The 14,304-nt window shown below is 44.6% G+C and overlaps 1 non-coding gene across 1 annotated transcript; it reads right to left on the reverse strand.

Moving 5' to 3' along the window:
• Window positions 1-3,392: 3,392 nt before the first annotated feature.
• TRNAK-UUU (transfer RNA lysine (anticodon UUU)) lies at window positions 3,393-3,465 on the reverse strand. The gene has a single exon. It is a non-coding gene; the product is annotated as a tRNA-Lys (tRNA).
• Between the last annotated feature and the right edge of the window lie 10,839 nt (window positions 3,466-14,304).

Genomic DNA, 14,304 nt, shown 5'->3' on the forward strand with positions numbered 1-14,304 from the left:
GAGCATGCCCACATACGCTTATGTAGAGTGTAAAGGTAAGGTGACACACTCAGTTTTGAGCATTCAGGCATGTCTGGTTCTGTGCTGAATGACCCGTTTTCACAAGCAGGTCCGGCACGTGGAGTGGCCATCCCATCCGCACTGGCGTTATTTGGTTGAAAAGCATGGGTGGCTCCCGGACGGGAGCCAGTGCTGAGGCGTCTCCCCACCCTGTTCATCCACCCGGGGGGATTCCCACTCCCTTCAGTGTAAAATGAGGCCACCCAGCATCACTGTGCCAGCACATCCCAACCAGACCATCTTCTCCTCCATCTTCTCCTCTATCACGGCCTTCTTAGAAGTCAGATGAATTTCAATAGAGAGAAATTCATTCTTATGTTTCAATATTTCACTTCTCAGTAATTGGTATTTTTGGTGTTGAGACAAGTTTGAAAATAGTAATAGTCAGTAAATATTTAGTGAGCACCTACTATGTGCCAGGCACGGTTCCAGCACTGCAGACCCCTGCCCTCTTGGGAGTTAACATGGATGAACAGGCCATGAACAGGAAGCACTGTAAAAACGTATCGCGTACTGTATGTGGAAAGGCAGGGGCACGACAGGAAAGGAAGATTGGCCCGGGGTGCAGTCAGGGCCAGCGCAGTTTTTAACGTCCCTGTCTTACTCTCACACTAAACATCTCTGGTACCTCCCTAAGTGTGTCACCCAAGCCTCTGTCCTCTCCCGGCCCACATCCCGCCTCAACCAGGCCGTCTGTGCACATGCAGGCCTGGACCCTCACTGGCTTCCCCGCCTCCCAGGCCCCAAGCCAGGCTCCAACTCCGTCTGACTCGCGGACGGTGTGCCCACCTCTCAGGGGTGGCCCGCTTCCCAAAGGCTTTGGGGACCGTCTTGTGGTCCTCTGAACTCCCTGGTGTTTGCCAACCACTGCCCATATTGAGGCCCTGGACCACGGGCCTCCCTGAGTTGCTGCTGAACCACATCAGTCCTGGAGGGTGAGCATCACCTCAGGATTTAACTCAGCTGCTTTATGGGTACATGATAGGCCCCAGAAAAACCCCTGCTGTTGAATAAGTGAAGTACAAACCACTAAGGAGAGACATGCACACAACTTCTAGATGGTACCAGACCTCCTCCCTGCTCTTAGAGGAGTGAAAGGAAGGATGGAGGCGGTTCTGTCAACCTCTCTGCCAAACACTGGTTTTCAATCTTTGAGCAATTGTTTATAAAACTGATTTGACATAAGACATCATATTTTCAAGCCACTTATATTTTCTATTACTCTCCGGAACTGTTCTGTGAAAGATTTTTGGTTGCTTGCTTATAAAACTCTAAATTATGGCCTGCCTGGTTGGTAAGCAGTCAGAATCCCATTCAATCAACTCTCTGCTGTTGATGTCAAGTCCAGCAGATTCTGTGTACTGTGCCCAGCCATAGCCAATGCCATACAATAACTCTGAACGTGGTCACCACAATTCACATCCCGAGAAGCCCTTTTTCAAGAGGCGGGAAATGTCAGCAGGCATTTGAGAACATTTCTTCCAGGAATTGCTTTTCGGTGACTGTGTCCATGAAGGACACAGAGGACAGACTCTGCAAAAGGCCGCAGGTGTCTGGCAGAGTCCACATCTGCTCTGGGGCCCCTGGACTGGCACAAGGAAAACGCAGCCCTAGCCCTAAGGTTTTATTGACAGCACCTGCTGGAAACTGCCCTGAACTTGAACACAAGCCAAATATAATTAAAGCACAAATTGGTGAGGTTTTAAAAAAAGGTTAAAACCGATCATTTGGAAGCTCCTAGGAGCCAAGTGGACAAAGAATGTTGTCAAAGGCCGAAGTCCACAGAGAGGTCCAGCCTCAGCCCAAACACCGTAAACTCAGGCGAAATGGGGCAAGTGAAACCCTTGAGACTTGGTTAGTAGGACTTACGCACACCGTAGCCTCGTAGGCTCTGTCTCCACCGCTGGTCTGTCCTCCTTCTTCTTCCCTGGACTCCTCATCTTCTTCACCTTCTGACCCTGACCTGCTGTCACTTATTCCAGGGGAGTTTGGAGATGGGCTTGGGGTAAACATGAAGCCTGGCTCTGGCGAGTCAGGGGAGGCCTCACGCCAACGGCCTCACTCTTCACACCTCCTGGAGTCTGAGCCCCTGGAGCCCAGGACAGACCCCCTGTGCGTCCAGGCTGCACCGACCCACCTCCCTCTCCGCTTTGGGTCTTTCTTCCCCTCCCCAGGCCGCAGGCCACCGTCTCTCTTCCTGAGTTCCTCCCTGGGCGCCCTCTTCTCCCCGCCAAGGTGGGGAGTCTGCGGGGGGAGCGGGTAGGAGAGCCCATCCCCGGGCGGGTGCGCCTGGACGCAAAGAGCCATCAATCACCAATGAAGAGGAACAACTGAAAATTCTTAGCCTGTGAAGCTTCACCTTAAGAGTGAAGCCCCAATCCACCCTCGCTCTGGTGTTTGGCCCAACACAAGGGACACCTGGTGTGAAACTAGCCAGGCCGACAGGTTCCCTAGCGGGTGGCTGCCAGGTTGTGCCCACCCACCTCGAGCTCCAGGACGCCGGAAAGCAGTCAAATAGAAACCCTCAGGCAAACACAGGGGAGGGGTCTTTAACTCGCCAGCGAGTACGACCAACCAAGGGATTTCTAGAGAATGATTGACACTGATAGGGTTTACTGTATTTTAACTTTGGCATGTGAGTATAGCAGAGTGGAGTGTAAGCGTAATGACAGAGAGCTCAAAATGGCTTAAGAGAATAAAAGAAAATTTTGAGTCAGTAACAGGAAGGCAATCTACACATTTAATGACGTCAGCTGGACTCCGTCCCGCTCCATTTTTTTTTCCTTTTTAACCAAACCGCCTTCATTTCTTAACTGCTTTCTGCTGTGTTGGACTCTTGGCGCCCCCCACCCTTTCCAGTGGGGGTGGGGCATCCCAGCAAGCCCAGGCCAACACCCGCCAGGCCTCAAGTCCAGTGGAAATGCTCCCCTTCTCCACGGGGCCTAATAAAGCCCGGAAACGGGAGCCACACCCTGAACTAATGACTGTGTGTGGGGTTGGTCAGGTAACGCACTTGAGAGATGGGACTTGGCCCCATCAACCCCGCCAAGTACATATGCGAGGGCTGTGCTGTGTAGGACATTTTCTATATTTTTTCAGAATTGTATAATGAAGTATTTAGCAGCACATATATGATGTACGTAATTTATTTCACAATGTTTTACTAAAAACAGATAAAGCAAATATGGAAAAAATAATCCTTATATCTAGCTAGTTGATGGGTATATATTTATACTATTCTCTCTACTTTTCTCTGTAGTACGTAAATATTTCTTTTCGTTTCTTTTCTTTTTTTGTGAGGGTGCTGTGCCGTGAAGCTTGTGGGATCTTAGTTCCCTGACCAGGGATTGAACCTGGGCCCTCAGCAGTAAAAGCACTGAGTCCTAACAACTGGACCTCCAGGGAATTCCCTTAACTATTGCATAAGTTAAAAAAATAAATGCCCACACAATTATTTTCAAGTAAGTATTTTCAAAAATGATTTTTTAAATAAAATCATAACATTTCTACATGAAATTCTGCTAGAACTATAAGGTATCAGTTTTTCCTTTTTTTAATATATTTATTTATTTATTTTTGGCTGTGTTGGGTCTTTGTTGCTGTACGCAGGCTTTCTCCAGTTGTGGCGAGCGGGGGCTACTCTTTGTTGCGGCGCCTGGGCTTCTCATTGCGGTGGCTTCTCTTGTTGCGGAGCACGGGCTCTAGGTGCGCGGACTTCAGTAGTTGTGGCGCACGGGCTCAGTAGTTGGGGCTCACGGGCTCTAGAGCGCAGGCTCAGTAGTTGTGGTGCACGGGCTTAGTTCCTCCGCGGCATGTGGGATCTTCCTGGACCAGGGATCAAACCCGTGTTCCCTGCATTGGCAGGTGGATTCTTAACCACTGCGCCACCAGGGAAGCCCTCTTATACAGTTTTATCAAAACTTTAAAAATTAAAAACCAGACATTATGCATTCATTTCTTAGAGCTGTGAAAACAAATTATCATAAACTGGATGGCCTAAGATCACAGACATTTTGTCTCTCACAGTTCTGGGGGCAGAAGTTGGAAACCCAGTTGTCCACAAGGCCGTGCTCTCTGAAGGCTCTGGGGAGTATGTTTCCCTGCCTCTTCCAGCCTGCGGTGGTGGCTGGCCACCCTCAGTGATCCTTGGTTTGTAGACTGGTCACTTCAGTGCCTGTGTCCATCTTCACATGGCTTCCCCTGTGTCTCTTCTCCTCTTTTCATAACAACACCAGTCTTGTTGGATTAGGGCCCACTTACTCCAGGGTGACTTCATTTTTGCTTAACTCATTACACCTGCAGTGACTCTATTTCTAATTAGGGGTCTGGGAGGGACATGAATTTGGGGGGACACTAATCAACCTCAAGAGGTTTATACATTTGCCTGTGGACCTGTTTGGCCAGATTGTGCCAGGGGGTCATTCCTAGCTGTGTTTAGAGTTCCTGAAGGGCAAAGTTGTCCCCAGAAGTACTGAAATAAGGTGCAAACCAATGGCTCAGTGTAGGACCAGAGATGCAGGTTCCAGTTTGCATCAGGTGTAGCTGAAGGTAATCTCTGAATACACTTCTTTCCCTCTTCATATCGGTGTTCTAAGACAAGAAAGCTTAGAGGTTTTATAGTTTTTAAAATACAAAGTATTTTGGTTTCAGAATTTATTTGCTTAGCTACTTCGGAAGGAGTTAATGTCATGTCATCCCCGGGACTAGGTAAGACAGAGCAGATTACACAGTGCACAAATATTTGGTTTTAGGACTGGGAAAAATGGTCCATTTGAGAAACTGAATATGAAACTGTTTGCTCTCAAGTACACAAATATCCTCTGTGAAATATGACTGCATGGCCACAATTATTAAAATATTATTTCCCTGGATTTTGAGTTTGTCACTGAGTTTCTTGGTTATTTATTTTATATCAGATTTATAAGGTCCAGGAATTTTATTTAATGCAAAGGATTATCTCTGGTTTCATTTAGGTGAACCAAAATGGAATGATAATATGCACACACAACCAGGAGGGTATATAGCTGTCAGCAGATGTCCCCACCTCCCTGCAACTCACTCTCCCAACTGGCTCTTCTCCATGGAACCACGGCTAATCCTGTGATGTCTTTCCCTTCAGACCTTTAACATGAATATTGAAACTACTTATATGTTTCTGTAAGTGAATGTGTGTAGTTGTTTATTTATACATAAGTTGAATTAGATCACATGTATTTTGGATTTTGAGACAACTTGTTATTTTTCTTAACTAAGCTATCCACCGTGGACACACTGACACATCCCGTGTCAGTATATGGTGTTCCATTCTGCATCAATAACCATTTATTTAGTCCACGCCCCTCTCGATGGACATTTAAGTGTCTCCAATTTTGGAAAGCCTCATTTTTACAGGGAGTTTTCAGCTGACAGTACCCTTTTGTTAGCAATAGCTTTGGTTCAGCTCTTTAAAGGAATCTGGGGAAATAAAACACGTTGGGATGCAGCAACAAAGGACAGTTTCTCCATCATCAGTTTTATTGTTGCCACTAACATTAACCAAATATTAAAGAGTGAAAAGCAAAGAGGACTTCTGGTTTCCAGCCCAGCATGGAAGGTGCCTTGGAAGTGGTTACTGTCCTAACAAGTAAAAGTTGAACAAACTGAAAAATTAACAACTCTTCTTAGATGCAGTGGGGTCACAGGGAAAACGGCTGCCCCCCCCAAATTAGAGAGACGGCCAGGCAGATACAGAGAATCATAACTTATCGGGGCAAAAACCCATGAGCAAAAGTTCCCGGAGCAGGAAAACCTGAAGTGTGACCGACAAATTGCTGGAGGCTCGGTGTGGACAGGCCTGAAAGTGAAAAAGCCCAGGGGCCCCAGTCGGGGTAGGGGGGCCATATATTTGTGAGTTTTATCTCCAGGAGCTCTACCAGTGAATATCAGAGAAAAAAATATCAGAGCAAAAAAATCCTCATGTTTCTGACAGGGGGAGGGGAAAACAAGCATTCTGAAGTTCACCAGAGCGTTCTGTTCTTAACAAGGTCTGTCCTCAGGAGGAACTATTTCCCCAGAGCCTAATGTGCTGGGGTTTTATCAGAGCCTACACTCTAGGCTCCTGTCTTTCCCGAGGCCATGGAGGTGGGGCACGAGGGGGGCAGGGAATGAGAATGAGAATCACGTGTGAAGGACACAGTCCCGTCTAAGACCAAGACTTAATCACAGGACTGCAGAACGCTTCCCTATCCCCTCATCTTACTGCCACATCACTAAAGGCCTATTTATACCAGTTCATTTTACCCAGTACATCATATCCTGCTACACAGAAAAAATTAGAAGGCATACCGAAGGCAAAACACACAATTTGAAGAGATGGGGCCAGCTTTAGAATCAGACATGGCAGGAGTGTTGAAATTTTTAGACCAAGAACTTAAGACAACTATGATTAATATAAAGGCTCTAAGGGATAAAGTATACAGCATCCAAGAACAGAGGGGCAATGTAATGGAGATGGAAATCCTTAGAAAGAATCAAAAAGGAATGCTAGAGCTCAGAAACACTGACAGAAACAAAGGATGCCTTGGATGGGCTTGTTAGTAGACCGGAAACAGCTGAGGAAAGAATCTCTGAGATTGAGGCTATGTCCATAGAAACTTCCAAAACTGAAAAGTAAAGAGAAAAAAGAATGAAAAAAAAAAAAAAAAAGAATAGAAAGTCCAAGGATTGGGAGAAATAAGTGAAGGGGGTTAAGAGGTACAAATTTCCAGGAAGTTGCCTGGTGGTCTAGTGGTTAGGTTTCTGGGCTCTCACTGCTGAGGGCCTGGGTTCAATCCCTGGTCGGAGAACTGAGGTCCCCCCAAGCCATGCGGTGCAGCCAAAAAAAAAAATCGTATGGAGGGAAAAGAGGTACAAACTTCCAGTTATAAAATAAATAAGTCACAGGGATGTAATGTATAGCACAGGGAATACAGTCAATAATATTACAATAATGCTGTATGGCGACTGATGGTTTTTAGACTTACCATTTCGATAAATTTGTAACGTATATAAATGTCAAATCACTATGAAACTAATATAATATTGTATGTCAACTACACTTCAGTGAAAAAAAAGTTTTTTCAAGAAAATCCAAGAAATGTGAGACAACTACAAAAGGTATAATATATGCATAGTGGGAATACCAGAAAGTGAAGAAAGAGAAAAAAGGAAAAGAAGAAATATTTGAAGCAATAATGATTACAAATTTCCCCCAAATTAATATCAGACAGGGGGATATCTGACAGGGGGAGGGGAAAACAACCATTCTGAAGTTCACCAGAGCGTTCCAAACCACAGGTCCAGGAAGCTCAGAGAACACAAAGTATGGGAAATGCCAAAAAACTACACCTGGGCATATCATTTTCAAACTACAAAAAATCAATGATAAATAAAAAGTTTTAAAAGAAGTCAGGAGGAAAAGTATTTTATCTATAAAAGAGGAAAGATAAAAATTACATCCAGGGCTTCCCTGATGGCAGTGGTTAAGAATCTGCCTGCCAATGCAGGAGACACAGGTTCGAGCCCTGGTCCGGGAAGATCCCACATGCCGTGGAGGAACTACTAAGCCCCTGTGCCACAACTACTGAGCCTGCACTCTAGAGCCTGCAAGCCACAACTACTGAGCCCACGTGCCACAACTACTGAAGCCCATGCTCCTACACCCTGTGCTCTGCAACAAGAGAAGCCACCACAATGAGGAGCCCGCGCACCGCAATGAAGAGTAGCCCCTGCTCACCGCAACTAGAGAAAAGCCTGCGCGCAGCAACAAAGACCCAACACAGCCAAAAATAAATAAATTTATATTAAAAAAATTACATCCAAATTCTCAAAAAGCATGCAAGAAAAGCGTTGAATAAAATATTTAAAGTGTTGAGAGAAAAAACACCAATTTAGAATTCTGTTTCCTGTTAAACTATTCTTCAAAAGTGAAGAAGAGGACTCTGGGAAGATGGTAGAACAGGGAGCACCAGGAATCTGTCTCCCCACCCAGACAGCGCTGCACTGGCAGAACCTGCCTGATGTAACTAGTCTGGAACTTGAGTCCATTGAAGGCTTCCAACTTCACCCCACACCCCCAGTTCCCCTGCCCAGAAGTGGCCATGCTTTTTGAGTTTTCCTTTTTGGTGAATCCACCAAAGACACAATCCGCTATCAGATATTAACTGAAGTTCCCTCAGATCCTCCTGCAAGTTACACAGTGACCCTGACGACCCCTTGGGTCAGACACATCCAGTGCTCTGAGAGGAAGGGAACAAGGAAGACCCAAGCTTACTGTGAGACTTAAAAGCCAGGTTTCCGAGACCCACAGCATCATCGCGAAAGCAAACATTTTTTGCTAGTAATGGTTGGGTTGTTTTTATTAAAAAAAAAAAAATTGAGTAATAACATACAGATAGTAAAGTGCACAAATCTTAAATTTACAGCTTGATTTTTACTTATTTATTTATTTAAATTTATTTATTATATTTATTTTTGGCTGTGTTGGGTCTTTGTTGCTGTGCTGTGCATGGGCTTTTCTCTAGTTGTGGTGAGTGGGGGCTACTCTTCATTGCGGTGCGTGGGCTTCTCATTGCGGTGGCTTCTCTTGTTGTGGAGCACAGGCTCTAAGTGCGCAGGCCTCAGCAGTTGTGGCACTCAGGCTCAGTAGTTGTGGCTCACGGGCTTATCTGCTCCACGGCATGTGGGATCTCCCCAGACTAGGGCTCGAACCCGTGTCCCCTGCATTGGCAGGCAGATTCTCAACCACTGTGCCACCAGGGAAGCCCCTACAGCTTGATTTTTAAATATGTGAAAACCCATGGAACCCATCCCCAGACATCCAGAAAGGAGTCAGGCTTTTGAGAAAAAAAATGGCATTTTTGAATTCCAAAAGGCTAAGAACCCAAAGGAATTAAAGCACAGAGTTTATACATTAAAATGTCTTCAAAAAGAGATAAAATGTTATTACCTAGGAGAAAAAAAATTGTTTCTCAGAAGATATCCTGCTTCCCACTGAGGCCAAGAATGGGGTTGGTAGGTTCATATGTTGAAGCCCTAACCTCCAACATGACTGTTTGAGGAGACAGGGCTTTTCGGGAGGCACTTAGGTTAAATGAGGTCACTAGGGTGGCCCTGGTCTGATAGGGCTGGTTATGTGTTTTGGGGAGGAAGACCACAGAGGAAAAGTGCCCTTCTCATCATATGGTGCTAAGAGTATATACTATCAACACGACTTATCTCTGCTGACTTTGACCTTGATCATCTGGCTGAAGGCCTAATGCATTTTTTATTGCGGTATAAGCAACACATCCTTTAGGTAACAGTAATGTTGATATTAGTGAATATTTAAGAGCTGGCAACTGCGCTAAGCATTTTAGATTCCTTTACGCCTCTCAACAACCCTGAAGTACAGATACTATTATTCCCACTTCACAGACGAATAATTAGGGAGAACATTCCCACAACACACACACACACATAATTGTGCTAAAAATACATAAAATTTACCATTTTCATCTGCACAATTGTGACATTAAGCACATTCACATTGTTATGCAGCCACTACCACCACCATCTCCAGAACTTTCCAACTTCCCAATATTATACATTTCTTACCCTTGTTGAGCATCACCAGTCTTTTGGTCTTTCAAAGGTTCAAACGTCTCCAGTTTATCAGGCCCACCTTGAACATTCCTGTGGGTGGAGAGTAGCTCATGTTGGTGCTTCCAACTTGACTTCATCTTTACCTTTTTTTTTGTAGCTTTACTGAGCTATAACTGACAAATAAAATTGTAAGATATTTAGGGCTTCCCTGGTGGCGCAGTGGTTGAGAGTCTGCCTGCTGATGCAGGGGACACGGGTTCATGCCCCGGTCCAGGAAGATCCCACATGCCGCGGAGCGGCTGGGCCCGTGAGCCATGGCTGCTGAGCCTGCGCGTCCAGAGCCTGTGCTCCGCAACGGGAGAGGCCACAACAGTGAGAGGCCCGCGTACCGCAAAAAAAAAAAAAAAAAAAAAAAAAGTAAGATATTTAAAGTGTATGCCGTGATTATCTGATGCATGTCTATGTTGAGATCTTTACTTCTTTTGCTCTGAAACGCGAGCATGCTGGACTTGGTGGCATCATGGACGTCAGCCACGCATGCTGTGCTCGGCTGCCTGCTGTGATATGGCACCACCACCGCTCCCCTCTGAAGCCGAGAACACATTTCCCAGGACCTTCATCCCTGGGTAGTTCCGGTTTAGAGGCGGCAAAGGAGAGAAACACGCACCGAATTTTGTTGTCTCAGCTTCCTTCCTGTGCACCAGACCCTCAGAAGCACTGGGATGTGGGAGTGAGGGGTCCCTCAACTACCCCGTGTCTCAGGCCACACACTGTCCTGGCTCCATCCGGGAGGAGTCAGCTCACTCCTTGGTTTCCCAATTCTCTGTCCCAAGTCTGATCCCAGTGGAGGGGTTTTCACATCCATCCTATTTTAGAGTAGCTGCAGCATTTCAGGTGGGCTAAGAATTGTCAGGAAGAGACCAATCCAAAGACTCACAGGTTACATTAAATTCCTGATTCAACTAAGATAAACTTTTATCAAAAGTAGGTGATCACAAAGGACAGTGGCAGATACAGCTTATTTCAGAGGAGCTTCCCTTGGCCTCCAGAAACCTCGGAGTGATGTGCCCCTGACTGTCAGAGACCACCGGGTAGGGTCTCACCAGATCTGGAAACTTTGATCCTTGCTTTGATGCTGCCCTTTCCAAACGGGCTCACATCAGCATTCGGAAAGAACACAGGCTAGCAATCTACGCACTGCGCTTTAACCCAACACCTTCAAACACTGGACTCTTCGTATCTTGAGCCAAACTTCTTGTAAGGCCACATCCTTATCCAAGTAGAGCAGCAGAGTGAGGACCCAGAGCTCCTGAACGATGTCTCTGCTTCTGCTTTCCCAAAGCCCGTTTCTTCACATCTAACCCGGTACCTTTTCACTTCCACCACAGTGCTTACCACTAGTTTTAACAGCATGTGTATTTGCTTATTTACATGTGTGCTGTTTGACTTTCCCACAAGACTGCAGCAGACCACAACCACGTTCCCCTCGTCACTGAATATGCAATGCCTAGTACAGCGCCTAGCACGTGTTCAATAAACATTCATCCAACAAATGAATGAACAAGGAATATTCCACTAATTCCAAATGTTTTGGCACAGTTGCAACTTGTGTGCCCATTAAGGAAGACAGGGCGTCACACCTAAAGCACAAGCAACAAAATAAAAAATAAACAAGTGGGACATCAAACTAAAAAACTTCTGCACAGCAAAAAAAGCCATCAACAAAGTAAAAAGACAACCTACTGAATGGGAGGAAATATTTGCAAACCATATGTCTGATAAGGGGTTAATATCCAAAAATATATAGAGAATTTATACAACAGCAAAATACCAAATAACCCAGTTAAAAAGATGGGCAAAGAACCTGTACAGACATTTTTCCAAAGAAGACATACAGATGGCCAAGAGGTACATGAAAAGATGCTCAATATTGCTAGTCATTAGGGAAATGCAAATCAAAACCACGAGATATCACCTCACACCTGTCAGAATGGCTATTATCCAAAGGACAAGAAATAACATGTTGACAAGGAGGTGGAGAAAAGGGGACACTTGTGCACTGTTGGTGGGAATGTAAGTTGGTGTAGCTACTATGGAAAACAGCACAGAGGTTCCTCAAAAAATTAAAAGTAGAACTACCATATGACCCAGCAATTCCACTTCTGGGTATTTATTTGAAGAAAATGAAAACTCTTAATTCAAAAAGATATCTGCATCCCCATGTTTACAATAGCCAAGATACAAAAATAACCTAAGTGTTATCAATTGATAAATGGATAATGAAAATGTGCTATGCATACAATGGAATATTATTCACCCCCAAAAATGAACAAAATCTTGCCATTTGCAACAATATGGATGGATAGTGAGAGCATGATGCTGAGTGAAATAAATCAAAGAAAAAGAACATATACTGTGTGATTTCGCAAATATGTGGAATCTAAAATATCAAAACTCCAAACTCAGAGAAAGAGAGATTAGATTTGTAGATACCGGGGTGGGTGGGTGGGTGCAGTGGGGCAGGGGAGGGACTGGAGGAAGGTTGTCAAAAGGTGCAGACATCCAGTTCCAGTAAGTCCTAGGGATGTGATGTGATGTACAGCACAGTGACTGCAGCAAACACCGCCGTATGATACGCAGGAATGTTAAGACAGCAGATCCCAAGAGTTCTCATCACAAGGACGAATCTCCTTTTTTTATTGTATCTGTGTAAGATGATGGATGTTAACCATACTTACTGTGCTAATCATTTCACAATATGGTTGACCCTTGAACAACACAGGGCTTATTGGTGCCCACCCTCCAAGTAGCAGAAAATCCTTGTATAACTTAGTTGGCCCTCTGTATCCACGGTTCCACATCCATGGATTCAACCAACCGTGTCATGTAGGACTGTAGTATTTACTACTGAAAAAATTCTGTGCCTAAGTGCACCTGCACGGTTCAAGGGTCAACCGTATCAGAAAATCAAACCATCATGTTGTACAACTTATACAGTGATGTATGTCAATTATTTCTCAATAAAACTGGGGAAAAAGAAATATATAAATGGACACACAGCAGCCAAAAAGATGAAATGGTGCAAACAGCATGCTGGGGGCTTTGGGGTTTAAAATGGAGGCAAATTTTTCTAAGGTGGCATCAGAGAATTTTAAGGAGGGTAAAACCAGATCTTTACTTTAAATCACTTGTGAGGCAGAGTGGAATGGCAGGAAAGCCTGCTGCCATCCCCCCCACATGCAATGAAGGTGTAAGCTAAAGCGAGGCAGTGGGAGAGATTTGGTGAGCTGACTGGATGTGGAGCCTAAGTGGAGGAACTGAGAATGAACTTCAGGTTTCTGGCACATGCTACCGAATAACCAGGTAAACACGGGAGGAAGATGAGATGGGGATGAGAGAGACCACACTCAGGTTTGGAGCTGAAGGAATTAATGCAATGACCATTCATGGATCTAGATGTATGGCTACAACTCAGCGGTGATGTCTGGCCTGGAGTCGAAGAAGTTGCATGTAGTCAGCACAGAGGTTTTAGATAAAGACTTGGGCAAAGATGAGATCCTCCAATGCTGAAATCAAAGGCCCAAAGACGAGACCTTGGGAATTCCAATATACGAGTCAGGCAGGAGAGAAACAGAGTGAAAAGGCAACCTACTGAATGGGAGAAAATATGTGTAAGCCATGTATCTGATATTAGTCTCCAAATATATAAGGAACTCCTACAACTCAACAGCAAAAAAACTAACCCAGTTAAAGAGTAAAGGACTTACTTAAATAGATACTTCTCCAAAGAGTACATACAGATGGCCAACAGGTATATGAAAAAATGTTCAACACCACTAATCATCAGGGAAATGCAAATGAATACCACAATGAGATATCACCTTATAACAGTAAGGATGCTATTACCAAAAAAAACAAAAGACAACAAGTGATGGGGAGGATAAGGTGAAATTGGAGCCCTCATGTACTGTTGGTGGCAGTGCAAAATGGTACAGCTGCTGTGGAAAACAGTATGGAAGTTCCTCAAGAAATTAAAAATACAACCACCACATGATCCAGCAATCCAACTTCTGGGTATCTATCCAAAAGAACTGAAGTCAGGATCTTAAAGACATATTAGCACTCCCAGGTTCACTACAGCACTATTCACAATAGTCAATATGTGGAAACAACCTAAAGGTCCATTGACAGAGGAATGGATTAAAAAGTGTAGTATATACAGACAATGGAATACTGCTCAGCCTTAAAAAACACGCATGAGCCTTGAGAACGTTACGCTAAGTGAAACAAGCTAGTCAGTCACAGAAAGCCAAACACTGGATATTCCTCTACATAAAAGTATCTAAAAGAGTCTAATTCGTAGAGTCAAAGACTGGAATGGTGGTTGCCAGGGGCTGGTGGGAGGGGGAGTGGGTAGATACTAATCAACAGGCATAAAGTTTCGGTTAAGATGAGAACAGTCTAATGTCTGCTGGACAGCACTGTAGCTACAGTCAACAGTACCATAAACGTGTCGTATACTTAAAAAGTTAAGAGGGTAGGTCTCGTGTGGTATTCTTGCCACAATAAAAAATAAAATTAAAATTAAAAAAAAAGAAAAGAGGAAGAGGAGGAGTCAGGCAGGACTGAGAAAACCCAGAGAGA

The sequence above is a fragment of the Orcinus orca genome, chromosome 15 (assembly GCF_937001465.1).
Source record: "Orcinus orca chromosome 15, mOrcOrc1.1, whole genome shotgun sequence".
In the NCBI taxonomy this organism is placed as follows: domain Eukaryota; kingdom Metazoa; phylum Chordata; class Mammalia; order Artiodactyla; family Delphinidae; genus Orcinus; species Orcinus orca.